The sequence below is a fragment of the Pristiophorus japonicus genome, chromosome 3, assembly GCF_044704955.1.
Source record: "Pristiophorus japonicus isolate sPriJap1 chromosome 3, sPriJap1.hap1, whole genome shotgun sequence".
Classification (NCBI taxonomy): Eukaryota; Metazoa; Chordata; class Chondrichthyes; family Pristiophoridae; genus Pristiophorus; species Pristiophorus japonicus.
This window is the reverse complement of record NC_091979.1, coordinates 246,943-271,756: the sequence shown is the minus strand read 5'-3', so window position 1 is coordinate 271,756 and position 24,814 is coordinate 246,943. Positions and strand designations below refer to the sequence as shown.

Here is a 24,814-nt window from a genome sequence, read left to right as displayed (position 1 = left end):
AAACACTCTGTGATGGTTGATTGAAGCCAGTAATAAATATGATGAAGTGTAGGTCCCTGCATTTCTCACAATTCATGCCGCTGCTCACAAATGAGCCGATTGTCGAATGGAGCCTATTTCTTCTGTCAATCTTGCAGGTGGAAACCATTCTGTGACAGCAATGCGCTGTGCAGGCGAGTGCACGACAGAAGGTATTGCAAAGCCTGGAGGGGGGAGCGATTCGTATCAGACAGTGATGTTCGCAGATTGGGTATGCTGCGTTAGAGCCTGGATAGCTCAGTCGGTAGAGCATCAGACTTTGAATCTGAGAGTCCAGGGTTCAAGTCCCTGTTCGGGCGTTGTGTTTAAAGCATGACTTTTAATTTCCACGTTCGTGCAGCCTGATAAAACACAAACTGACAAGGTCAGACCATCTTGCCTTCCTCAGAAAACGATCTGCTGAAAATCCACAGCTTGCAATCATGACAGCTCGATTTCCACGAGCATAGTCGTTCCCTGTTTTACTATAGGTGTCCATATTTCTACCTCTGTTTATCTGATGGGCTGATTTTGCTGCTGCAAGTCCGACGACAAATCTGATCATTTTGCCTGTTGTTTGTGATTTGCCCAAGGGAGGAAATATTGAGCGCCCGTATTGAGCGTCTCAATTCATTTTTACTTTTACATACATTGGCTTGATTGCTCGTCAATCTTTCACAATCAATCGTTGTACAAATTATGCTCGTCATTGAAATTGCAAGGCCCTTATCATTGTGGTGGATCTGTGAGGCTCACTCTCCAACGCCAGGATATTCTTCGTCAGGAGATGATCCTCAACTGAATGAAGTGTTCTCGATGGCTTATGAAAATGTTCCATACATCTGACGCCTTGTACACTCCCGCATGTAGCGCAGGACCCCTTGAGGTAAAGAGCAGCGTTATGTTCGAAATTTGATGTTGTTTTGAACATGTCTACCAGTTTTTATTGATGTGTGAACTTCAACTCACGAACTATTATCCTCCTTGTCACTCAGTTGCTACACATCATTCAGAAAAATGCTGGGAATTATGTTACTTGCTTCGAAAGTAGATTATGTCACGCACATTGAACTGCAGTTGCCATAGTTGTGCCCACTCACTTAATCTGTCTATGTGCCATTGGTTACTTATCACTGCCATTTGTAGCATTACAGCAGCACCACCACCGTGTCCACATGATAACTGAATATGAAACACTTTGTGATGGTTGATTGAAGCCAGTAATAAATATGATGAAGTGTAGGTCCCTGCATTTCTCACAATTCATGCCGCTGCTCACAAATGAGCCGATTGTCGAATGGAGCCTATTTCTTCTGTCAATCTTGCAGGTGGAAACCATTCTGTGACAGCAATGCGCTGTGCAGGCGAGTGCACGACAGAAGGTATTGCAAAGCCTGGAGGGGGGAGCGATTCGTATCAGACAGTGATGTTCGCAGATTGGGTATGCTGTGTTCGAGCCTGGATAGCTCAGTCGGTAGAGCATCAGACTTTTAATCTGAGGGTCCAGGGTTCAAGTCCCTGTTCGGGCGTTGTGTTTAAAGCACGACTTTTAATTTCCATGTTCGTGCAGCCTGATAAAACACAAACTGACAAGGTCAGACCATCTTGCCTTCCTCAGAAAACGATCTGCTGAAAATCCACAGCTTGCAATCATGAGAGCTCGATTTCCACGAGCATAGTCGTTCCCTGTTTTACTATAGGTGTCCATATTTCTACCTCTGTTTATCTGATGGGCTGATTTTGCTGCTGCAAGTCCGACGACAAATCTGATCATTTTGCCTCTTGTTTGTGATTTGCCCAAGGGAGGAAATATTGAGCGCCCGTATTGAGCGTCTCAATTCATTTTAACTTTTACATACATTGGCTTGATTGCTCGTCAATCTTTCACAATCAATCTTTGTACAAATTATGCTCGTCATTGAAATTGCAAGGCCCTTATCATTGTGGTGGATCTGTGAGGCTCACTCTCCAACGCCAGGATATTCTTCGTCAGGAGATGATCCTCAACTGAATGAAGTGTTCTCGATGGCTTATGAAAATGTTCCATACATCTGACGCCTTGTACACTCCCGCATGTAGCGCAGGACCCCTTGAGGTAAAGAGCAGCGTTATGTTCGAAATTTGATGTTGTTTTGAACATGTCTACCAGTTTTTATTGATGTGTGAACTTCAACTCACGAACTATTATCCTCCTTGTCACTCAGTTGCTTCACATCATTCAGAAAAATGCTGGGAATTATGTTACTTGCTTCGAAAGTAGATTATGTCACGCACATTGAACTGCAGTTGCCATAGTTGTGCCCACTCACTTAATCTGTCTATGTGCCATTGGTTACTTATCACTGCCATTTGTAGCATTACAGCAGCACCACCACCGTGTCCACATGACAACTGAATATGAAAAACTCTGTGATGGTTGATTGAAGCCAGTAATAAATATGATGAAGTGTAGGTCCCTGCATTTCTCACAATTCATGCCGCTGCTCACAAATGAGCCGATTGTCGAATGGAGCCTATTTCTTCTGTCAATCTTGCAGGTGGAAACCATTCTGTGACAGCAATGCGCTGTGCAGGCGAGTGCACGACAGAAGGTATTGCAAAGCCTGGAGGGGGGAGCGATTCGTATCAGACAGTGATGTTCGCAGATTGGGTATGCTGTGTTCGAGCCTGGATAGCTCAGTCGGTAGAGCATCAGACTTTTAATCTGAGGGTCCAGGGTTCAAGTCCCTGTTCGGGCGTTGTGTTTAAAGCACGACTTTTAATTTCCACGTTCGTGCAGCCTGATAAAACACAAACTGACAAGGTCAGACCATCTTGCCTTCCTCAGAAAACGATCTGCTGAAAATCCACAGCTTGCAATCATGAGAGCTCGATTTCCACGAGCATAGTCGTTCCCTGTTTTACTATAGGTGTCCATATTTCTACCTCTGTTTATCTGATGGGCTGATTTTGCTGCTGCAAGTCCGACGACAAATCTGATCATTTTGCCTCTTGTTTGTGATTTGCCCAAGGGAGGAAATATTGAGCGCCCGTATTGAGCGTCTCAATTCATTTTAACTTTTACATACATTGGCTTGATTGCTCGTCAATCTTTCACAATCAATCTTTGTACAAATTATGCTCGTCATTGAAATTGCAAGGCCCTTATCATTGTGGTGGATCTGTGAGGCTCACTCTCCAACGCCAGGATATTCTTCGTCAGGAGATGATCCTCAACTGAATGAAGTGTTCTCGATGGCTTATGAAAATGTTCCATACATCTGACGCCTTGTACACTCCCGCATGTAGCGCAGGACCCCTTGAGGTAAAGAGCAGCGTTATGTTCGAAATTTGATGTTGTTTTGAACATGTCTACCAGTTTTTATTGATGTGTGAACTTCAACTCACGAACTATTATCCTCCTTGTCACTCAGTTGCTTCACATCATTCAGAAAAATGCTGGGAATTATGTTACTTGCTTCGAAAGTAGATTATGTCACGCACATTGAACTGCAGTTGCCATAGTTGTGCCCACTCACTTAATCTGTCTATGTGCCATTGGTTACTTATCACTGCCATTTGTAGCATTACAGCAGCACCACCACCGTGTCCACATGACAACTGAATATGAAAAACTCTGTGATGGTTGATTGAAGCCAGTAATAAATATGATGAAGTGTAGGTCCCTGCATTTCTCACAATTCATGCCGCTGCTCACAAATGAGCCGATTGTCGAATGGAGCCTATTTCTTCTGTCAATCTTGCAGGTGGAAACCATTCTGTGACAGCAATGCGCTGTGCAGGCGAGTGCACGACAGAAGGTATTGCAAAGCCTGGAGGGGGGAGCGATTCGTATCAGACAGTGATGTTCGCAGATTGGGTGCGTTGCGTTAGAGCCTGGATAGCTCAGTCGGTAGAGCATCAGACTTTTAATCTGAGGGTCCAGGGTTCAAGTCCCTGTTCGGGCGTTGTGTTTAAAGCACGACTTTTAATTTCCACGTTCGTGCAGCCTGATAAAACACAAACTGACAAGGTCAGACCATCTTGCCTTCCTCAGAAAACGATCTGCTGAAAATCCACAGCTTGCAATCATGAGAGCTCGATTTCCACGAGCAGAGTCGTTCCCTGTTTTACTATAGGTGTCCATATTTCTACCTCTGTTTATCTGATGGGCTGATTTTGCTGCTGCAAGTCCGACGACAAATCTGATCATTTTGCCTGTTGTTTGTGATTTGCCCAAGGGAGGAAATATTGAGCGCCCGTATTGAGAATCTCAATTCATTTTTACTTTTACATACATTGGCTTGATTGCTCGTCAATCTTTCACAATCAATCTTTGTACAAATTATGCTCGTCATTGAAATTGCAAGGCCCTTATCATTGTGGTGGATCTGTGAGGCTCACTCTCCAACGCCAGGATATTCTTCGTCAGGAGATGATCCTCAACTGAATGAAGTGTTCTCGATGGCTTATGAAAATGTTCCATACATCTGACGCCTTGTACACTCCCGCATGTAGCGCAGGACCCCTTGAGGTAAAGAGCAGCGTTATGTTCGAAATTTGATGTTGTTTTGAACATGTCTACCAGTTTTTATTGATGTGTGAACTTCAACTCACGAACTATTATCCTCCTTGTCACTCAGTTGCTTCACATCATTTAGAAAAATGCTGGGAATTATGTTACTTGCTTCGAAAGTAGATTATGTCACGCACATTGAACTGCAGTTGCCATAGTTGTGCCCACTCACTTAATCTGTCTATGTGCCATTGGTTACTTATCACTGCCATTTGTCGCATTACAGCAGCACCACCACAGTGTCCACATGACAACTGAATATGAAAAACTCTGTGATGGTTGATTGAAGCCAGTAATAAATATGATGAAGTGTAGGTCCCTGCATTTCTCACAATTCATGCCGCTGCTCACAAATGAGCCGATTGTCGAATGGAGCCTATTTCTTCTGTCAATCTTGCAGGTGGAAACCATTCTGTGACAGCAATGCGCTGTGCAGGCGAGTGCACGACAGAAGGTATTGCAAAGCCTGGAGGGGGGAGCGATTCGTATCAGACAGTGATGTTCGCAGATTGGGTGCGTTGCATTAGAGCCTGGATAGCTCAGTCGGTAGAGCATCAGACTTTTAATCTGAGGGTCCAGGGTTCAAGTCCCTGTTTGGGCGTTGTGTTTAAAGCACGACTTTTAATTTCCACGTTCGTGCAGCCTGATAAAACACAAACTGACAAGGTCAGACCATCTTGCCTTCCTCAGAAAACGATCTGCTGAAAATCCACAGCTTGCAATCATGACAGCTCGATTTCCACGAGCATAGTCGTTCCCTGTTTTACTATAGGTGTCCATATTTCTACCTCTGTTTATCTGATGGGCTGATTTTGCTGCTGCAAGTCCGACGACAAATCTGATCATTTTGCCTCTTGTTTGTGATTTGCCCAAGGGAGAAAATATTGAGCGCCCGTATTGAGCGTCTCAATTCATTTTAACTTTTACATACATTGGCTTGATTGCTCGTCAATCTTTCACAATCAATCTTTGTACAAATTATGCTCGTCATTGAAATTGCAAGGCCCTTATCATTGTGGTGGATCTGTGAGGCTCACTCTCCAACGCCAGGATATTCTTCGTCAGGAGATGATCCTCAACTGAATGAAGTGTTCTCGATGGCTTATGAAAATGTTCCATACATCTGACGCCTTGTACACTCCCGCATGTAGCGCAGGACCCCTTGAGGTAAAGAGCAGCGTTATGTTCGAAATTTGATGTTGTTTTGAACATGTCTACCAGTTTTTATTGATGTGTGAACTTCAACTCACGAACTATTATCCTCCTTGTCACTCAGTTGCTTCACATCATTCAGAAAAATGCTGGGAATTATGTTACTTGCTTCGAAAGTAGATTATGTCACGCACATTGAACTGCAGTTGCCATAGTTGTGCCCACTCACTTAATCTGTCTATGTGCCATTGGTTACTTATCACTGCCATTTGTAGCATTACAGCAGCACCACCACCGTGTCCACATGACAACTGAATATGAAAAACTCTGTGATGGTTGATTGAAGCCAGTAATAAATATGATGAAGTGTAGGTCCCTGCATTTCTCACAATTCATGCCGCTGCTCACAAATGAGCCGATTGTCGAATGGAGCCTATTTCTTCTGTCAATCTTGCAGGTGGAAACCATTCTGTGACAGCAATGCGCTGTGCAGGCGAGTGCACGACAGAAGGTATTGCAAAGCCTGGAGGGGGGAGCGATTCGTATCAGACAGTGATGTTCGCAGATTGGGTGCGTTGCGTTAGAGCCTGGATAGCTCAGTCGGTAGAGCATCAGACTTTTAATCTGAGGGTCCAGGGTTCAAGTCCCTGTTCGGGCGTTGTGTTTAAAGCACGACTTTTAATTTCCACGTTCGTGCAGCCTGATAAAACACAAACTGACAAGGTCAGACCATCTTGCCTTCCTCAGAAAACGATCTGCTGAAAATCCACAGCTTGCAATCATGAGAGCTCGATTTCCACGAGCAGAGTCGTTCCCTGTTTTACTATAGGTGTCCATATTTCTACCTCTGTTTATCTGATGGGCTGATTTTGCTGCTGCAAGTCCGACGACAAATCTGATCATTTTGCCTGTTGTTTGTGATTTGCCCAAGGGAGGAAATATTGAGCGCCCGTATTGAGAATCTCAATTCATTTTTACTTTTACATACATTGGCTTGATTGCTCGTCAATCTTTCACAATCAATCTTTGTACAAATTATGCTCGTCATTGAAATTGCAAGGCCCTTATCATTGTGGTGGATCTGTGAGGCTCACTCTCCAACGCCAGGATATTCTTCGTCAGGAGATGATCCTCAACTGAATGAAGTGTTCTCGATGGCTTATGAAAATGTTCCATACATCTGACGCCTTGTACACTCCCGCATGTAGCGCAGGACCCCTTGAGGTAAAGAGCAGCGTTATGTTCGAAATTTGATGTTGTTTTGAACATGTCTACCAGTTTTTATTGATGTGTGAACTTCAACTCACGAACTATTATCCTCCTTGTCACTCAGTTGCTTCACATCATTTAGAAAAATGCTGGGAATTATGTTACTTGCTTCGAAAGTAGATTATGTCACGCACATTGAACTGCAGTTGCCATAGTTGTGCCCACTCACTTAATCTGTCTATGTGCCATTGGTTACTTATCACTGCCATTTGTCGCATTACAGCAGCACCACCACAGTGTCCACATGACAACTGAATATGAAAAACTCTGTGATGGTTGATTGAAGCCAGTAATAAATATGATGAAGTGTAGGTCCCTGCATTTCTCACAATTCATGCCGCTGCTCACAAATGAGCCGATTGTCGAATGGAGCCTATTTCTTCTGTCAATCTTGCAGGTGGAAACCATTCTGTGACAGCAATGCGCTGTGCAGGCGAGTGCACGACAGAAGGTATTGCAAAGCCTGGAGGGGGGAGCGATTCGTATCAGACAGTGATGTTCGCAGATTGGGTGTGTTGCATTAGAGCCTGGATAGCTCAGTCGGTAGAGCATCAGACTTTTAATCTGAGGGTCCAGGGTTCAAGTCCCTGTTTGGGCGTTGTGTTTAAAGCACGACTTTTAATTTCCACGTTCGTGCAGCCTGATAAAACACAAACTGACAAGGTCAGACCATCTTGCCTTCCTCAGAAAACGATCTGCTGAAAATCCACAGCTTGCAATCATGACAGCTCGATTTCCACGAGCATAGTCGTTCCCTGTTTTACTATAGGTGTCCATATTTCTACCTCTGTTTATCTGATGGGCTGATTTTGCTGCTGCAAGTCCGACGACAAATCTGATCATTTTGCCTGTTGTTTGTGATTTGCCCAAGGGAGGAAATATTGAGCGCCCGTATTGAGCGTCTCAATTCATTTTTACTTTTACATACATTGGCTTGATTGCTCGTCAATCTTTCACAATCAATCGTTGTACAAATTATGCTCGTCATTGAAATTGCAAGGCCCTTATCATTGTGGTGGATCTGTGAGGCTCACTCTCCAACGCCAGGATATTCTTCGTCAGGAGATGATCCTCAACTGAATGAAGTGTTCTCGATGGCTTATGAAAATGTTCCATACATCTGACGCCTTGTACACTCCCGCATGTAGCGCAGGACCCCTTGAGGTAAAGAGCAGCGTTATGTTCGAAATTTGATGTTGTTTTGAACATGTCTACCAGTTTTTATTGATGTGTGAACTTCAACTCACGAACTATTATCCTCCTTGTCACTCAGTTGCTACACATCATTCAGAAAAATGCTGGGAATTATGTTACTTGCTTCGAAAGTAGATTATGTCACGCACATTGAACTGCAGTTGCCATAGTTGTGCCCACTCACTTAATCTGTCTATGTGCCATTGGTTACTTATCACTGCCATTTGTAGCATTACAGCAGCACCACCACCGTGTCCTCATGATAACTGAATATGAAACACTCTGTGATGGTTGATTGAAGCCAGTAATAAATATGATGAAGTGTAGGTCCCTGCATTTCTCACAATTCATGCCGCTGCTCACAAATGAGCCGATTGTCGAATGGAGCCTATTTCTTCTGTCAATCTTGCAGGTGGAAACCATTCTGTGACAGCAATGCGCTGTGCAGGCGAGTGCACGACAGAAGGTATTGCAAAGCCTGGAGGGGGGAGCGATTCGTATCAGACAGTGATGTTCGCAGATTGGGTATGCTGTGTTCGAGCCTGGATAGCTCAGTCGGTAGAGCATCAGACTTTTAATCTGAGGGTCCAGGGTTCAAGTCCCTGTTCGGGCGTTGTGTTTAAAGCACGACTTTTAATTTCCACGTTCGTGCAGCCTGATAAAACACAAACTGACAAGGTCAGACCATCTTGCCTTCCTCAGAAAACGAACTGCTGAAAATCCACAGCTTGCAATCATGAGAGCTCGATTTCCACGAGCATAGTCGTTCCCTGTTTTACTATAGGTGTCCATATTTCTACCTCTGTTTATCTGATGGGCTGATTTTGCTGCTGCAAGTCCGACGACAAATCTGATCATTTTGCCTCTTGTTTGTGATTTGCCCAAGGGAGGAAATATTGAGCGCCCGTATTGAGCGTCTCAATTCATTTTAACTTTTACATACATTGGCTTGATTGCTCGTCAATCTTTCACAATCAATCTTTGTACAAATTATGCTCGTCATTGAAATTGCAAGGCCCCTATCATTGTGGTGGATCTGTGAGGCTCACTCTCCAACGCCAGGATATTCTTCGTCAGGAGATGATCCTCAACTGAATGAAGTGTTCTCGATGGCTTATGAAAATGTTCCATACATCTGACGCCTTGTACACTCCCGCATGTAGCGCAGGACCCCTTGAGGTAAAGAGCAGCGTTATGTTCGAAATTTGATGTTGTTTTGAACATGTCTACCAGTTTTTATTGATGTGTGAACTTCAACTCACGAACTATTATCCTCCTTGTCACTCAGTTGCTTCACATCATTCAGAAAAATGCTGGGAATTATGTTACTTGCTTCGAAAGTAGATTATGTCACGCACATTGAACTGCAGTTGCCATAGTTGTGCCCACTCACTTAATCTGTCTATGTGCCATTGGTTACTTATCACTGCCATTTGTAGCATTACAGCAGCACCACCACCGTGTCCACATGACAACTGAATATGAAAAACTCTGTGATGGTTGATTGAAGCCAGTAATAAATATGATGAAGTGTAGGTCCCTGCATTTCTCACAATTCATGCCGCTGCTCACAAATGAGCCGATTGTCGAATGGAGCCTATTTCTTCTGTCAATCTTGCAGGTGGAAACCATTCTGTGACAGCAATGCGCTGTGCAGGCGAGTGCACGACAGAAGGTATTGCAAAGCCTGGAGGGGGGAGCGATTCGTATCAGACAGTGATGTTCGCAGATTGGGTATGCTGCGTTAGAGCCTGGATAGCTCAGTCGGTAGAGCATCAGACTTTGAATCTGAGGGTCCAGGGTTCAAGTCCCTGTTCGGGCGTTGTGTTTAAAGCATGACTTTTAATTTCCACGTTCGTGCAGCCTGATAAAACACAAACTGACAAGGTCAGACCATCTTGCCTTCCTCAGAAAACGATCTGCTGAAAATCCACAGCTTGCAATCATGACAGCTCGATTTCCACGAGCATAGTCGTTCCCTGTTTTACTATAGGTGTCCATATTTCTACCTCTGTTTATCTGATGGGCTGATTTTGCTGCTGCAAGTCCGACGACAAATCTGATCATTTTGCCTGTTGTTTGTGATTTGCCCAAGGGAGGAAATATTGAGCGCCCGTATTGAGCGTCTCAATTCATTTTTACTTTTACATACATTGGCTTGATTGCTCGTCAATCTTTCACAATCAATCGTTGTACAAATTATGCTCGTCATTGAAATTGCAAGGCCCTTATCATTGTGGTGGATCTGTGAGGCTCACTCTCCAACGCCAGGATATTCTTCGTCAGGAGATGATCCTCAACTGAATGAAGTGTTCTCGATGGCTTATGAAAATGTTCCATACATCTGACGCCTTGTACACTCCCGCATGTAGCGCAGGACCCCTTGAGGTAAAGAGCAGCGTTATGTTCGAAATTTGATGTTGTTTTGAACATGTCTACCAGTTTTTATTGATGTGTGAACTTCAACTCACGAACTATTATCCTCCTTGTCACTCAGTTGCTACACATCATTCAGAAAAATGCTGGGAATTATGTTACTTGCTTCGAAAGTAGATTATGTCACGCACATTGAACTGCAGTTGCCATAGTTGTGCCCACTCACTTAATCTGTCTATGTGCCATTGGTTACTTATCACTGCCATTTGTAGCATTACAGCAGCACCACCACCGTGTCCACATGATAACTGAATATGAAACACTCTGTGATGGTTGATTGAAGCCAGTAATAAATATGATGAAGTGTAGGTCCCTGCATTTCTCACAATTCATGCCGCTGCTCACAAATGAGCCGATTGTCGAATGGAGCCTATTTCTTCTGTCAATCTTGCAGGTGGAAACCATTCTGTGACAGCAATGCGCTGTGCAGGCGAGTGCACGACAGAAGGTATTGCAAAGCCTGGAGGGGGGAGCGATTCGTATCAGACAGTGATGTTCGCAGATTGGGTATGCTGTGTTCGAGCCTGGATAGCTCAGTCGGTAGAGCATCAGACTTTTAATCTGAGGGTCCAGGGTTCAAGTCCCTGTTCGGGCGTTGTGTTTAAAGCACGACTTTTAATTTCCACGTTCGTGCAGCCTGATAAAACACAAACTGACAAGGTCAGACCATCTTGCCTTCCTCAGAAAACGATCTGCTGAAAATCCACAGCTTGCAATCATGAGAGCTCGATTTCCACGAGCATAGTCGTTCCCTGTTTTACTATAGGTGTCCATATTTCTACCTCTGTTTATCTGATGGGCTGATTTTGCTGCTGCAAGTCCGACGACAAATCTGATCATTTTGCCTCTTGTTTGTGATTTGCCCAAGGGAGGAAATATTGAGCGCCCGTATTGAGCGTCTCAATTCATTTTAACTTTTACATACATTGGCTTGATTGCTCGTCAATCTTTCACAATCAATCTTTGTACAAATTATGCTCGTCATTGAAATTGCAAGGCCCTTATCATTGTGGTGGATCTGTGAGGCTCACTCTCCAACGCCAGGATATTCTTCGTCAGGAGATGATCCTCAACTGAATGAAGTGTTCTCGATGGCTTATGAAAATGTTCCATACATCTGACGCCTTGTACACTCCCGCATGTAGCGCAGGACCCCTTGAGGTAAAGAGCAGCGTTATGTTCGAAATTTGATGTTGTTTTGAACATGTCTACCAGTTTTTATTGATGTGTGAACTTCAACTCACGAACTATTATCCTCCTTGTCACTCAGTTGCTTCACATCATTCAGAAAAATGCTGGGAATTATGTTACTTGCTTCGAAAGTAGATTATGTCACGCACATTGAACTGCAGTTGCCATAGTTGTGCCCACTCACTTAATCTGTCTATGTGCCATTGGTTACTTATCACTGCCATTTGTAGCATTACAGCAGCACCACCACCGTGTCCACATGACAACTGAATATGAAAAACTCTGTGATGGTTGATTGAAGCCAGTAATAAATATGATGAAGTGTAGGTCCCTGCATTTCTCACAATTCATGCCGCTGCTCACAAATGAGCCGATTGTCGAATGGAGCCTATTTCTTCTGTCAATCTTGCAGGTGGAAACCATTCTGTGACAGCAATGCGCTGTGCAGGCGAGTGCACGACAGAAGGTATTGCAAAGCCTGGAGGGGGGAGCGATTCGTATCAGACAGTGATGTTCGCAGATTGGGTGCGTTGCGTTAGAGCCTGGATAGCTCAGTCGGTAGAGCATCAGACTTTTAATCTGAGGGTCCAGGGTTCAAGTCCCTGTTCGGGCGTTGTGTTTAAAGCACGACTTTTAATTTCCACGTTCGTGCAGCCTGATAAAACACAAACTGACAAGGTCAGACCATCTTGCCTTCCTCAGAAAACGATCTGCTGAAAATCCACAGCTTGCAATCATGAGAGCTCGATTTCCACGAGCAGAGTCGTTCCCTGTTTTACTATAGGTGTCCATATTTCTACCTCTGTTTATCTGATGGGCTGATTTTGCTGCTGCAAGTCCGACGACAAATCTGATCATTTTGCCTGTTGTTTGTGATTTGCCCAAGGGAGGAAATATTGAGCGCCCGTATTGAGAATCTCAATTCATTTTTACTTTTACATACATTGGCTTGATTGCTCGTCAATCTTTCACAATCAATCTTTGTACAAATTATGCTCGTCATTGAAATTGCAAGGCCCTTATCATTGTGGTGGATCTGTGAGGCTCACTCTCCAACGCCAGGATATTCTTCGTCAGGAGATGATCCTCAACTGAATGAAGTGTTCTCGATGGCTTATGAAAATGTTCCATACATCTGACGCCTTGTACACTCCCGCATGTAGCGCAGGACCCCTTGAGGTAAAGAGCAGCGTTATGTTCGAAATTTGATGTTGTTTTGAACATGTCTACCAGTTTTTATTGATGTGTGAACTTCAACTCACGAACTATTATCCTCCTTGTCACTCAGTTGCTTCACATCATTTAGAAAAATGCTGGGAATTATGTTACTTGCTTCGAAAGTAGATTATGTCACGCACATTGAACTGCAGTTGCCATAGTTGTGCCCACTCACTTAATCTGTCTATGTGCCATTGGTTACTTATCACTGCCATTTGTCGCATTACAGCAGCACCACCACAGTGTCCACATGACAACTGAATATGAAAAACTCTGTGATGGTTGATTGAAGCCAGTAATAAATATGATGAAGTGTAGGTCCCTGCATTTCTCACAATTCATGCCGCTGCTCACAAATGAGCCGATTGTCGAATGGAGCCTATTTCTTCTGTCAATCTTGCAGGTGGAAACCATTCTGTGACAGCAATGCGCTGTGCAGGCGAGTGCACGACAGAAGGTATTGCAAAGCCTGGAGGGGGGAGCGATTCGTATCAGACAGTGATGTTCGCAGATTGGGTGTGTTGCATTAGAGCCTGGATAGCTCAGTCGGTAGAGCATCAGACTTTTAATCTGAGGGTCCAGGGTTCAAGTCCCTGTTTGGGCGTTGTGTTTAAAGCACGACTTTTAATTTCCACGTTCGTGCAGCCTGATAAAACACAAACTGACAAGGTCAGACCATCTTGCCTTCCTCAGAAAACGATCTGCTGAAAATCCACAGCTTGCAATCATGACAGCTCGATTTCCACGAGCATAGTCGTTCCCTGTTTTACTATAGGTGTCCATATTTCTACCTCTGTTTATCTGATGGGCTGATTTTGCTGCTGCAAGTCCGACGACAAATCTGATCATTTTGCCTGTTGTTTGTGATTTGCCCAAGGGAGGAAATATTGAGCGCCCGTATTGAGCGTCTCAATTCATTTTTACTTTTACATACATTGGCTTGATTGCTCGTCAATCTTTCACAATCAATCGTTGTACAAATTATGCTCGTCATTGAAATTGCAAGGCCCTTATCATTGTGGTGGATCTGTGAGGCTCACTCTCCAACGCCAGGATATTCTTCGTCAGGAGATGATCCTCAACTGAATGAAGTGTTCTCGATGGCTTATGAAAATGTTCCATACATCTGACGCCTTGTACACTCCCGCATGTAGCGCAGGACCCCTTGAGGTAAAGAGCAGCGTTATGTTCGAAATTTGATGTTGTTTTGAACATGTCTACCAGTTTTTATTGATGTGTGAACTTCAACTCACGAACTATTATCCTCCTTGTCACTCAGTTGCTACACATCATTCAGAAAAATGCTGGGAATTATGTTACTTGCTTCGAAAGTAGATTATGTCACGCACATTGAACTGCAGTTGCCATAGTTGTGCCCACTCACTTAATCTGTCTATGTGCCATTGGTTACTTATCACTGCCATTTGTAGCATTACAGCAGCACCACCACCGTGTCCTCATGATAACTGAATATGAAACACTCTGTGATGGTTGATTGAAGCCAGTAATAAATATGATGAAGTGTAGGTCCCTGCATTTCTCACAATTCATGCCGCTGCTCACAAATGAGCCGATTGTCGAATGGAGCCTATTTCTTCTGTCAATCTTGCAGGTGGAAACCATTCTGTGACAGCAATGCGCTGTGCAGGCGAGTGCACGACAGAAGGTATTGCAAAGCCTGGAGGGGGGAGCGATTCGTATCAGACAGTGATGTTCGCAGATTGGGTATGCTGTGTTCGAGCCTGGATAGCTCAGTCGGTAGAGCATCAGACTTTTAATCTGAGGGTCCAGGGTTCAAGTCCCTGTTCGGGCGTTGTGTTTAAAGCACGACTTTTAATTTCCACGTTCGTGCAGCCTGATAAAACACAAACTGACAAGGTCAGACCATCTTGCCTTCCTCAGAAAACGAACTGCTGAAAATCCACAGCTTGCAATCATGAGAGCTCGATTTCCACGAGCATAGTCGTTCCCTGTTTTACTATAGGTGTCCATATTTCTACCTCTGTTTATCTGATGGGCTGATTTTGCTGCTGCAAGTCCGACGACAAATCTGATCATTTTGCCTCTTGTTTGTGATTTGCCCAAGGGAGGAAATATTGAGCGCCCGTATTGAGCGTCTCAATTCATTTTAACTTTTACATACATTGGCTTGATTGCTCGTCAATCTTTCACAATCAATCTTTGTACAAATTATGCTCGTCATTGAAATTGCAAGGCCCCTATCATTGTGGTGGATCTGTGAGGCTCACTCTCCAACGCCAGGATATTCTTCGTCAGGAGATGATCCTCAACTGAATGAAGTGTTCTCGATGGCTTATGAAAATGTTCCATACATCTGACGCCTTGTACACTCCCGCATGTAGCGCAGGACCCCTTGAGGTAAAGAGCAGCGTTATGTTCGAAATTTGATGTTGTTTTGAACATGTCTACCAGTTTTTATTGATGTGTGAACTTCAACTCACGAACTATTATCCTCCTTGTCACTCAGTTGCTTCACATCATTCAGAAAAATGCTGGGAATTATGTTACTTGCTTCGAAAGTAGATTATGTCACGCACATTGAACTGCAGTTGCCATAGTTGTGCCCACTCACTTAATCTGTCTATGTGCCATTGGTTACTTATCACTGCCATTTGTAGCATTACAGCAGCACCACCACCGTGTCCACATGACAACTGAATATGAAAAACTCTGTGATGGTTGATTGAAGCCAGTAATAAATATGATGAAGTGTAGGTCCCTGCATTTCTCACAATTCATGCCGCTGCTCACAAATGAGCCGATTGTCGAATGGAGCCTATTTCTTCTGTCAATCTTGCAGGTGGAAACCATTCTGTGACAGCAATGCGCTGTGCAGGCGAGTGCACGACAGAAGGTATTGCAAAGCCTGGAGGGGGGAGCGATTCGTATCAGACAGTGATGTTCGCAGATTGGGTATGCTGCGTTAGAGCCTGGATAGCTCAGTCGGTAGAGCATCAGACTTTGAATCTGAGGGTCCAGGGTTCAAGTCCCTGTTCGGGCGTTGTGTTTAAAGCATGACTTTTAATTTCCACGTTCGTGCAGCCTGATAAAACACAAACTGACAAGGTCAGACCATCTTGCCTTCCTCAGAAAACGATCTGCTGAAAATCCACAGCTTGCAATCATGACAGCTCGATTTCCACGAGCATAGTCGTTCCCTGTTTTACTATAGGTGTCCATATTTCTACCTCTGTTTATCTGATGGGCTGATTTTGCTGCTGCAAGTCCGACGACAAATCTGATCATTTTGCCTGTTGTTTGTGATTTGCCCAAGGGAGGAAATATTGAGCGCCCGTATTGAGCGTCTCAATTCATTTTTACTTTTACATACATTGGCTTGATTGCTCGTCAATCTTTCACAATCAATCGTTGTACAAATTATGCTCGTCATTGAAATTGCAAGGCCCTTATCATTGTGGTGGATCTGTGAGGCTCACTCTCCAACGCCAGGATATTCTTCGTCAGGAGATGATCCTCAACTGAATGAAGTGTTCTCGATGGCTTATGAAAATGTTCCATACATCTGACGCCTTGTACACTCCCGCATGTAGCGCAGGACCCCTTGAGGTAAAGAGCAGCGTTATGTTCGAAATTTGATGTTGTTTTGAACATGTCTACCAGTTTTTATTGATGTGTGAACTTCAACTCACGAACTATTATCCTCCTTGTCACTCAGTTGCTACACATCATTCAGAAAAATGCTGGGAATTATGTTACTTGCTTCGAAAGTAGATTATGTCACGCACATTGAACTGCAGTTGCCATAGTTGTGCCCACTCACTTAATCTGTCTATGTGCCATTGGTTACTTATCACTGCCATTTGTAGCATTACAGCAGCACCACCACCGTGTCCACATGATAACTGAATATGAAACACTCTGTGATGGTTGATTGAAGCCAGTAATAAATATGATGAAGTGTAGGTCCCTGCATTTCTCACAATTCATGCCGCTGCTCACAAATGAGCCGATTGTCGAATGGAGCCTATTTCTTCTGTCAATCTTGCAGGTGGAAACCATTCTGTGACAGCAATGCGCTGTGCAGGCGAGTGCACGACAGAAGGTATTGCAAAGCCTGGAGGGGGGAGCGATTCGTATCAGACAGTGATGTTCGCAGATTGGGTATGCTGTGTTCGAGCCTGGATAGCTCAGTCGGTAGAGCATCAGACTTTTAATCTGAGGGTCCAGGGTTCAAGTCCCTGTTCGGGCGTTGTGTTTAAAGCACGACTTTTAATTTCCACGTTCGTGCAGCCTGATAAAACACAAACTGACAAGGTCAGACCATCTTGCCTTCCTCAGAAAACGATCTGCTGAAAATCCACAGCTTGCAATCATGAGAGCTCGATTTCCACGAGCATAGTCGTTCCCTGTTTTACTATAGGTGTCCATATTTCTACCTCTGTTTATCTGATGGGCTGATTTTGCTGCTGCAAGTCCGACGACAAATCTGATCATTTTGCCTCTTGTTTGTGATTTGCCCAAGGGAGGAAATATTGAGCGCCCGTATTGAGCGTCTCAATTCATTTTAACTTTTACATACATTGGCTTGATTGCTCGTCAATCTTTCACAATCAATCTTTGTACAAATTATGCTCGTCATTGAAATTGCAAGGCCCTTATCATTGTGGTGGATCTGTGAGGCTCACTCTCCAACGCCAGGATATTCTTCGTCAGGAGATGATCCTCAACTGAATGAAGTGTTCTCGATGGCTTATGAAAATGTTCCATACATCTGACGCCTTGTACACTCCCGCATGTAGCGCAGGACCCCTTGAGGTAAAGAGCAGCGTTATGTTCGAAATTTGATGTTGTTTTGAACATGTCTACCAGTTTTTATTGATGTGTGAACTTCAACTCACGAACTATTATCCTCCTTGTCACTCAGTTGCTTCACATCATTCAGAAAAATGCTGGGAATTATGTTACTTGCTTCGAAAGTAGATTATGTCACGCACATTGAACTGCAGTTGCCATAGTTGTGCCCACTCACTTAATCTGTCTATGTGCCATTGGTTACTTATCACTGCCATTTGTAGCATTACAGCAGCACCACCACCGTGTCCACATGACAACTGAATATGAAAAACTCTGTGATGGTTGATTGAAGCCAGTAATAAATATGATGAAGTGTAGGTCCCTGCATTTCTCACAATTCATGCCGCTGCTCACAAATGAGCCGATTGTCGAATGGAGCCTATTTCTTCTGTCAATCTTGCAGGTGGAAACCATTCTGTGACAGCAATGCGCTGTGCAGGCGAGTGCACGACAGAAGGTATTGCAAAGCCTGGAGGGGGGAGCGATTCGTATCAGACAGTGATGTTCGCAGATTGGGTGCGTTGCGTTAGAGCCTGGATAGCTCAGTCGGTAGAGCATCAGACTTTTAATCTGAGGGTCCAGGGTTCAAGTCCCTGTTCGGGCGTTGTGTTTAAAGCACGACTTTTAATTTCCACGTTCGTGCAGCCTGATAAAACACAAACTGACAAGGTCAGACCATCTTGCCTTCCTCAGAAAACGATCTGCTGAAAATCCACAGCTTGCAATCATGAGAGCTCGATTTCCACGAGCAGAGTCGTTCCCTGTTTTACTATAGGTGTCCATATTTCTACCTCTGTTTATCTGATGGGCTGATTTTGCTGCTGCAAGTCCGACGACAAATCTGATCATTTTGCCTGTTGTTTGTGATTTGCCCAAGGGAGGAAATATTGAGCGCCCGTATTGAGAATCTCAATTCATTTTTACTTTTACATACATTGGCTTGATTGCTCGTCAATCTTTCACAATCAATCTTTGTACAAATTATGCTCGTCATTGAAATTGCAAGGCCCTTATCATTGTGGTGGATCTGTGAGGCTCACTCTCCAACGCCAGGATATTCTTCGTCAGGAGATGATCCTCAACTGAATGAAGTGTTCTCGATGGCTTATGAAAATGTTCCATACATCTGACGCCTTGTACACTCCCGCATGTAGCGCAGGACCCCTTGAGGTAAAGAGCAGCGTTATGTTCGAAATTTGATGTTGTTTTGAACATGTCTACCAGTTTTTATTGATGTGTGAACTTCAACTCACGAACTATTATCCTCCTTGTCACTCAGTTGCTTCACATCATTTAGAAAAATGCTGGGAATTATGTTACTTGCTTCGAAAGTAGATTATGTCACGCACATTGAACTGCAGTTGCCATAGTTGTGCCCACTCACTTAATCTGTCTATGTGCCATTGGTTACTTATCACTGCCATTTGTCGCATTACAGCAGCACCACCACAGTGTCCACATGACAACTGAATATGAAAAACTCTGTGATGGTTGATTGAAGCCAGTAATAAATATGATGAAGTGTAGGTCCCTGCATTTCTCACAATTCATGCCGCTGCTCACAAATGAGCCGATTGTCGAATGGAGCCTATTTCTTCTGTCAATCTTGCAGGTGGAAACCATTCTGTGACAGCAATGCGCTGTGCAGGCGAGTGCACGACAGAAGGTATTGCAAAGCCTGGAGGGGGGAGCGATTCGTATCAGACAGTGATGTTCGCAGATTGGGTATGCTGCGTTAGAGCCTGGATAGCTCAGTCGGTAGAGCATCAGACTTTGAATCTGAGGGTCCAGGGTTCAAGTCCCTGTTCGGGCGTTGTGTTTAAAGCATGACTTTTAATTTCCACGTTCGTGCAGCCTGATAAAACACAAACTGACAAGGTCAGACCATCTTGCCTTCCTCAGAAAACGATCTGCTGAAAATCCACAGCTTGCAATCATGAGAGCTCGATTTCCACGAGCATAGTCGTTCCCTGTTTTACTATAGGTGTCCATATTTCTACCTCTGTTTATCTGATGGGCTGATTTTGCTGCTGCAAGTCCGACGACAAATCTGATCATTTTGCCTGTTGTTTGTGATTTGCCCAAGGGAGGAAATATTGAGCGCCCGTATTGAGCGTCTCAATTCATTTTTACTTTTACATACATTGGCTTGATTGCTCGTCAATCTTTCACAATCAATCGTTGTACAAATTATGCTCGTCATTGAAATTGCAAGGCCCTTATCATTGTGGTGGATCTGTGAGGCTCACTCTCCAACGCCAGGATATTCTTCGTCAGGAGATGATCCTCAACTGAATGAAGTGTTCTCGATGGCTTATGAAAATGTTCCATACATCTGACGCCTTGTACACTCCCGCATGTAGCGCAGGACCCCTTGAGGTAAAGAGCAGCGTTATGTTCGAAATTTGATGTTGTTTTGAACATGTCTACCAGTTTTTATTGATGTGTGAACTTCAACTCACGAACTATTATCCTCCTTGTCACTCAGTTGCTACACATCATTCAGAAAAATGCTGGGAATTATGTTACTTGCTTCGAAAGTAGATTATGTCACGCACATTGAACTGCAGTTGCCATAGTTGTGCCCACTCACTTAATCTGTCTATGTGCCATTGGTTACTTATCACTGCCATTTGTAGCATTACAGCAGCACCACCACCGTGTCCACATGATAACTGAATATGAAACACTCTGTGATGGTTGATTGAAGCCAGTAATAAATATGATGAAGTGTAGGTCCCTGCATTTCTCACAATTCATGCCGCTGCTCACAAATGAGCCGATTGTCGAATGGAGCCTATTTCTTCTGTCAATCTTGCAGGTGGAAACCATTCTGTGACAGCAATGCGCTGTGCAGGCGAGTGCACGACAGAAGGTATTGCAAAGCCTGGAGGGGGGAGCGATTCGTATCAGACAGTGATGTTCGCAGATTGGGTATGCTGTGTTCGAGCCTGGATAGCTCAGTCGGTAGAGCATCAGACTTTTAATCTGAGGGTCCAGGGTTCAAGTCCCTGTTCGGGCGTTGTGTTTAAAGCACGACTTTTAATTTCCACGTTCGTGCAGCCTGATAAAACACAAACTGACAAGGTCAGACCATCTTGCCTTCCTCAGAAAACGATCTGCTGAAAATCCACAGCTTGCAATCATGAGAGCTCGATTTCCACGAGCATAGTCGTTCCCTGTTTTACTATAGGTGTCCATATTTCTACCTCTGTTTATCTGATGGGCTGATTTTGCTGCTGCAAGTCCGACGACAAATCTGATCATTTTGCCTCTTGTTTGTGATTTGCCCAAGGGAGGAAATATTGAGCGCCCGTATTGAGCGTCTCAATTCATTTTAACTTTTACATACATTGGCTTGATTGCTCCTCAATCTTTCACAATCAATCTTTGTACAAATTATGCTCGTCATTGAAATTGCAAGGCCCTTATCATTGTGGTGGATCTGTGAGGCTCACTCTCCAACGCCAGGATATTCTTCGTCAGGAGATGATCCTCAACTGAATGAAGTGTTCTCGATGGCTTATGAAAATGTTCCATACATCTGACGCCTTGTACACTCCCGCATGTAGCGCAGGACCCCTTGAGGTAAAGAGCAGCGTTATGTTCGAAATTTGATGTTGTTTTGAACATGTCTACCAGTTTTTATTGATGTGTGAACTTCAACTCACGAACTATTATCCTCCTTGTCACTCAGTTGCTTCACATCATTTAGAAAAATGCTGGGAATTATGTTACTTGCTTCGAAAGTAGATTATGTCACGCACATTGAACTGCAGTTGCCATAGTTGTGCCCACTCACTTAATCTGTCTATGTGCCATTGGTTACTTATCACTGCCATTTGTAGCATTACAGCAGCACCACCACAGTGTCCACATGACAACTGAATATGAAAAACTCTGTGATGGTTGATTGAAGCCAGTAATAAATATGATGAAGTGTAGGTCCCTGCATTTCTCACAATTCATGCCGCTGCTCACAAATGAGCCGATTGTCGAATGGAGCCTATTTCTTCTGTCCATCTTGCAGGTGGAAACCATTCTGTGACAGCAATGCGCTGTGCAGGCGAGTGCACGACAGAATGTATTGCAAAGCCTGGAGGGGGGAGCGATTCGTGTCAGACAGTGATGTTCGCAGATTGGGTATGCTGCATTAGAGCCTGGATAGCTCAGTCGGTAGAGCATCAGACTTTTAATCTGAGGGTCCAGGGTTCAAGTCCCTGTTCGGGCGTTGTGTTTAAAGCACGACTTTTAATTTCCACGTTCGTGCAGCCTGATAAAACACAAACTGACAAGGTCAGACCATCTTGCCTTCCTCAGAAAACGATCTGCTGAAAATCCACAGCTTGCAATCATGAGAGCTCGATTTCCACGAGCAGAGTCGTTCCCTGTTTTACTATAGGTGTCCATATTTCTACCTCTGTTTATCTGATGGGCTGATTTTGCTGCTGCAAGTCCGACGACAAATCTGATCATTTTGCCTGTTGTTTGTGATTTGCCCAAGGGAGGAAATATTGAGCGCCCGTATTGAGAATCTCAATTCATTTTTACTTTTACATACATTGGCTTGATTGCTCGTCAATCTTTCACAATCAATCTTTGTACAAATTATGCTCGTCATTGAAATTGCAAGGCCCTTATCATTGTGGTGGATCTGTGAGGCTCACTCTCCAACGCCAGGATATTCTTCGTCAGGAGATGATCCTCAACTGAATGAAGTGTTCTCGATGGCTTATGAAAATGTTCCATACATCTGACGCCTTGTACACTCCCGCATGTAGCGCAGGACCCCTTGAGGTAAAGAGCAGCGTTATGTTCGAAATTTGATGTTGTTTTGAACATGTCTACCAGTTTTTATTGATGTGTGAACTTCAACTCACGAACTATTATCCTCCTTGTCACTCAGTTGCTTCACATCATTTAGAAAAATGCTGGGAATTATGTTACTTGCTTCGAAAGTAGATTATGTCACGCACATTGAACTGCAGTTGCCATAGTTGTGCCCACTCACTTAATCTGTCTATGTGCCATTGGTTACTTATCACTGCCATTTGTCGCATTACAGCAGCACCACCACAGTGTCCACATGACAACTGAATATGAAAAACTCTGTGATGGTTGATTGAAGCCAGTAATAAATATGATGAAGTGTAGGTCCCTGCATTTCTCACAATTCATGCCGCTGCTCACAAATGAGCCGATTGTCGAATGGAGCCTATTTCTTCTGTCAATCTTGCAGGTGGAAACCATTCTGTGACAGCAATGCGCTGTGCAGGCGAGTGCACGACAGAAGGTATTGCAAAGCCTGGAGGGGGGAGCGATTCGTATCAGACAGTGATGTTCGCAGATTGGGTATGCTGTGTTCGAGCCTGGATAGCTCAGTCGGTAGAGCATCAGACTTTTAATCTGAGGGTCCAGGGTTCAAGTCCCTGTTCGGGCGTTGTGTTTAAAGCACGACTTTTAATTTCCACGTTCGTGCAGCCTGATAAAACACAAACTGACAAGGTCAGACCATCTTGCCTTCCTCAGAAAACGAACTGCTGAAAATCCACAGCTTGCAATCATGAGAGCTCGATTTCCACGAGCATAGTCGTTCCCTGTTTTACTATAGGTGTCCATATTTCTACCTCTGTTTATCTGATGGGCTGATTTTGCTGCTGCAAGTCCGACGACAAATCTGATCATTTTGCCTCTTGTTTGTGATTTGCCCAAGGGAGGAAATATTGAGCGCCCGTATTGAGCGTCTCAATTCATTTTAACTTTTACATACATTGGCTTGATTGCTCGTCAATCTTTCACAATCAATCTTTGTACAAATTATGCTCGTCATTGAAATTGCAAGGCCCCTATCATTGTGGTGGATCTGTGAGGCTCACTCTCCAACGCCAGGATATTCTTCGTCAGGAGATGATCCTCAACTGAATGAAGTGTTCTCGATGGCTTATGAAAATGTTCCATACATCTGACGCCTTGTACACTCCCGCATGTAGCGCAGGACCCCTTGAGGTAAAGAGCAGCGTTATGTTCGAAATTTGATGTTGTTTTGAACATGTCTACCAGTTTTTATTGATGTGTGAACTTCAACTCACGAACTATTATCCTCCTTGTCACTCAGTTGCTTCACATCATTCAGAAAAATGCTGGGAATTATGTTACTTGCTTCGAAAGTAGATTATGTCACGCACATTGAACTGCAGTTGCCATAGTTGTGCCCACTCACTTAATCTGTCTATGTGCCATTGGTTACTTATCACTGCCATTTGTAGCATTACAGCAGCACCACCACCGTGTCCACATGACAACTGAATATGAAAAACTCTGTGATGGTTGATTGAAGCCAGTAATAAATATGATGAAGTGTAGGTCCCTGCATTTCTCACAATTCATGCCGCTGCTCACAAATGAGCCGATTGTCGAATGGAGCCTATTTCTTCTGTCAATCTTGCAGGTGGAAACCATTCTGTGACAGCAATGCGCTGTGCAGGCGAGTGCACGACAGAAGGTATTGCAAAGCCTGGAGGGGGGAGCGATTCGTATCAGACAGTGATGTTCGCAGATTGGGTATGCTGCGTTAGAGCCTGGATAGCTCAGTCGGTAGAGCATCAGACTTTTAATCTGAGGGTCCAGGGTTCAAGTCCCTGTTCGGGCGTTGTGTTTAAAGCATGACTTTTAATTTCCACGTTCGTGCAGCCTGATAAAACACAAACTGACAAGGTCAGACCATCTTGCCTTCCTCAGAAAACGATCTGCTGAAAATCCACAGCTTGCAATCATGACAGCTCGATTTCCACGAGCATAGTCGTTCCCTGTTTTACTATAGGTGTCCATATTTCTACCTCTGTTTATCTGATGGGCTGATTTTGCTGCTGCAAGTCCGACGACAAATCTGATCATTTTGCCTGTTGTTTGTGATTTGCCCAAGGGAGGAAATATTGAGCGCCCGTA

At 44.0% G+C, this 24,814-nt stretch overlaps 21 non-coding genes across 21 annotated transcripts; all 21 read left to right on the top strand.

The window, feature by feature from the left end:
- Positions 1 to 265: 265 nt before the first annotated feature.
- trnaq-uug (transfer RNA glutamine (anticodon UUG)) lies at positions 266 to 338 on the top strand. The gene has a single exon. It is a non-coding gene; the product is annotated as a tRNA-Gln (tRNA).
- A 1,136-nt stretch (positions 339 to 1,474) lies between these two features.
- On the top strand, positions 1,475 to 1,547 carry trnak-uuu (transfer RNA lysine (anticodon UUU)). The gene has a single exon. It is a non-coding gene; the product is annotated as a tRNA-Lys (tRNA).
- A 1,136-nt stretch (positions 1,548 to 2,683) lies between these two features.
- On the top strand, positions 2,684 to 2,756 carry trnak-uuu (transfer RNA lysine (anticodon UUU)). Its single transcript has one exon. It is a non-coding gene; the product is annotated as a tRNA-Lys (tRNA).
- Positions 2,757 to 3,892: 1,136 nt separating this feature from the next.
- Positions 3,893 to 3,965, top strand: trnak-uuu (transfer RNA lysine (anticodon UUU)). The gene has a single exon. It is a non-coding gene; the product is annotated as a tRNA-Lys (tRNA).
- A 1,136-nt stretch (positions 3,966 to 5,101) lies between these two features.
- On the top strand, positions 5,102 to 5,174 carry trnak-uuu (transfer RNA lysine (anticodon UUU)). The gene has a single exon. It is a non-coding gene; the product is annotated as a tRNA-Lys (tRNA).
- Positions 5,175 to 6,310: 1,136 nt separating this feature from the next.
- trnak-uuu (transfer RNA lysine (anticodon UUU)) lies at positions 6,311 to 6,383 on the top strand. The gene has a single exon. It is a non-coding gene; the product is annotated as a tRNA-Lys (tRNA).
- A 1,136-nt stretch (positions 6,384 to 7,519) lies between these two features.
- On the top strand, positions 7,520 to 7,592 carry trnak-uuu (transfer RNA lysine (anticodon UUU)). Its single transcript has one exon. It is a non-coding gene; the product is annotated as a tRNA-Lys (tRNA).
- A 1,136-nt stretch (positions 7,593 to 8,728) lies between these two features.
- Positions 8,729 to 8,801, top strand: trnak-uuu (transfer RNA lysine (anticodon UUU)). Its single transcript has one exon. It is a non-coding gene; the product is annotated as a tRNA-Lys (tRNA).
- A 1,136-nt stretch (positions 8,802 to 9,937) lies between these two features.
- Positions 9,938 to 10,010, top strand: trnaq-uug (transfer RNA glutamine (anticodon UUG)). Its single transcript has one exon. It is a non-coding gene; the product is annotated as a tRNA-Gln (tRNA).
- Positions 10,011 to 11,146: 1,136 nt separating this feature from the next.
- Positions 11,147 to 11,219, top strand: trnak-uuu (transfer RNA lysine (anticodon UUU)). The gene has a single exon. It is a non-coding gene; the product is annotated as a tRNA-Lys (tRNA).
- A 1,136-nt stretch (positions 11,220 to 12,355) lies between these two features.
- Positions 12,356 to 12,428, top strand: trnak-uuu (transfer RNA lysine (anticodon UUU)). Its single transcript has one exon. It is a non-coding gene; the product is annotated as a tRNA-Lys (tRNA).
- Positions 12,429 to 13,564: 1,136 nt separating this feature from the next.
- Positions 13,565 to 13,637, top strand: trnak-uuu (transfer RNA lysine (anticodon UUU)). The gene has a single exon. It is a non-coding gene; the product is annotated as a tRNA-Lys (tRNA).
- Positions 13,638 to 14,773: 1,136 nt separating this feature from the next.
- Positions 14,774 to 14,846, top strand: trnak-uuu (transfer RNA lysine (anticodon UUU)). Its single transcript has one exon. It is a non-coding gene; the product is annotated as a tRNA-Lys (tRNA).
- Positions 14,847 to 15,982: 1,136 nt separating this feature from the next.
- On the top strand, positions 15,983 to 16,055 carry trnaq-uug (transfer RNA glutamine (anticodon UUG)). Its single transcript has one exon. It is a non-coding gene; the product is annotated as a tRNA-Gln (tRNA).
- Positions 16,056 to 17,191: 1,136 nt separating this feature from the next.
- On the top strand, positions 17,192 to 17,264 carry trnak-uuu (transfer RNA lysine (anticodon UUU)). Its single transcript has one exon. It is a non-coding gene; the product is annotated as a tRNA-Lys (tRNA).
- A 1,136-nt stretch (positions 17,265 to 18,400) lies between these two features.
- trnak-uuu (transfer RNA lysine (anticodon UUU)) lies at positions 18,401 to 18,473 on the top strand. The gene has a single exon. It is a non-coding gene; the product is annotated as a tRNA-Lys (tRNA).
- A 1,136-nt stretch (positions 18,474 to 19,609) lies between these two features.
- Positions 19,610 to 19,682, top strand: trnaq-uug (transfer RNA glutamine (anticodon UUG)). Its single transcript has one exon. It is a non-coding gene; the product is annotated as a tRNA-Gln (tRNA).
- Positions 19,683 to 20,818: 1,136 nt separating this feature from the next.
- trnak-uuu (transfer RNA lysine (anticodon UUU)) lies at positions 20,819 to 20,891 on the top strand. Its single transcript has one exon. It is a non-coding gene; the product is annotated as a tRNA-Lys (tRNA).
- A 1,136-nt stretch (positions 20,892 to 22,027) lies between these two features.
- Positions 22,028 to 22,100, top strand: trnak-uuu (transfer RNA lysine (anticodon UUU)). Its single transcript has one exon. It is a non-coding gene; the product is annotated as a tRNA-Lys (tRNA).
- A 1,136-nt stretch (positions 22,101 to 23,236) lies between these two features.
- Positions 23,237 to 23,309, top strand: trnak-uuu (transfer RNA lysine (anticodon UUU)). The gene has a single exon. It is a non-coding gene; the product is annotated as a tRNA-Lys (tRNA).
- A 1,136-nt stretch (positions 23,310 to 24,445) lies between these two features.
- trnak-uuu (transfer RNA lysine (anticodon UUU)) lies at positions 24,446 to 24,518 on the top strand. Its single transcript has one exon. It is a non-coding gene; the product is annotated as a tRNA-Lys (tRNA).
- The last annotated feature ends 296 nt before the right edge of the window (positions 24,519 to 24,814 follow it).